Genomic DNA, 1,508 nt, shown 5'->3' on the forward strand with positions numbered 1-1,508 from the left:
ATATATAGAAGGTGACCCAAAAATAGGTTTACAGTTATGATGTCGGTACTTTAAATTTCTTCTAAAACATTTTATTACATTTAAATTTCTATCTTAGAATTAACTGAATTAGCATAGAGTAATGGTTTCATGTTTTTTTTTTTATGATTAAGATCTAAACTGTTAATCTATGAATGTGAAAGAGATAGTGGAATAACTGTAAACCTACTTTTGGGCCACCCTGTACGTGTATGCATATATATATATATATATATATATATATATACAGTGAGAGACACACACAACGGTCTTCTTTTCAGTTTCTGTCTACCAAATCCACTCAAGGCTTTGGTCGTCCTAAGGTTATAGTAAAAGACACTTGCTCTAGGTGCCACGCATTGGGACTGAACCTGGAACCATGTGGTTGGAAAGCAAGCTTCTTATCACAGCCATACCTGCACCTATATATACACACACACACACACACAGAGGCTTCTTTCAGTGTCTGTCTACCATATCCACTTACAAGGCTTTGGTTAACCTGAGGCTACAGCAGAAGAGCAGAGACAGACGCAAACACACGCACTATAGGTTTCCGCATAACTTCCATCTACTAAATTCACTCAAGGCTTTGGTCAACCCAGGGTTATATTAGAAAGCTCTTGCCAAGGTGCTGTGATGTGGGACTGAACTCAAAACCACGTGGCTGCAAATTGAGCTTCTTAACTGCATAGTCATGTTTAGCATTTGTATTTTTCTTTTAAAGTGAAATATTACCAAATATGTGGTTGTTTAAAAAAAAAAAAATCTGTATCAAAAGTCGTACACAGTGGGTTAACAGAATTAAATAGTTATGTCTATCGGAACAGGAAAAAAATTAAAACATGTTACTCTGTAGAAACTGAGATGGAAAATACCAAGCAAACATTTACTGTTTTGATTAGAATCTAGACAGAGATACTAATGCAGTACCGTATTGGTAACTAATGTATGTGGTGACTAAAGACTGGAATGACGCTGTTTTATGACAAACCTGCTCAATTCATACCTGTATGGAAACAGCAGGTGGAAACGGTGATCATTTGAAATCTTCAGATTTATACAAACTTGTATATATCAATGCATAACATATATACGTGTGTCTATATTTATGTGTGCATATCATCATCATCATCATCATCGTTTAACGTCCGCTTTCCATGCTAGCATGGGTTGGACGATTTGACTGAGGACTGGTGAAACCGGATGGCAACACCAGGCTCCAATATGCATGAGTGTACATATACATCTTACATTATATTTAAAATTAAACTTACATATACTCTTTACTCTCTTTTACTTGTTTCAGTCATTTGACTGCGGCCATGCTGGAGTCAAATGGTGTTGATTTTGTAATGTACCACCCCTCCCCCCAATAATTTAGCAGTTTGGCCAAACTGATTATTAAAATATTAAAAAAGAATAAAAATAAGTATTGGGGCTGATTCATTAGACTGAAAATTCTTCAAAGCAGTGCTCCAGCATGACCG

The sequence above is a fragment of the Octopus bimaculoides genome, chromosome 7, assembly GCF_001194135.2.
Source record: "Octopus bimaculoides isolate UCB-OBI-ISO-001 chromosome 7, ASM119413v2, whole genome shotgun sequence".
Taxonomy (NCBI): domain Eukaryota; kingdom Metazoa; phylum Mollusca; class Cephalopoda; order Octopoda; family Octopodidae; genus Octopus; species Octopus bimaculoides.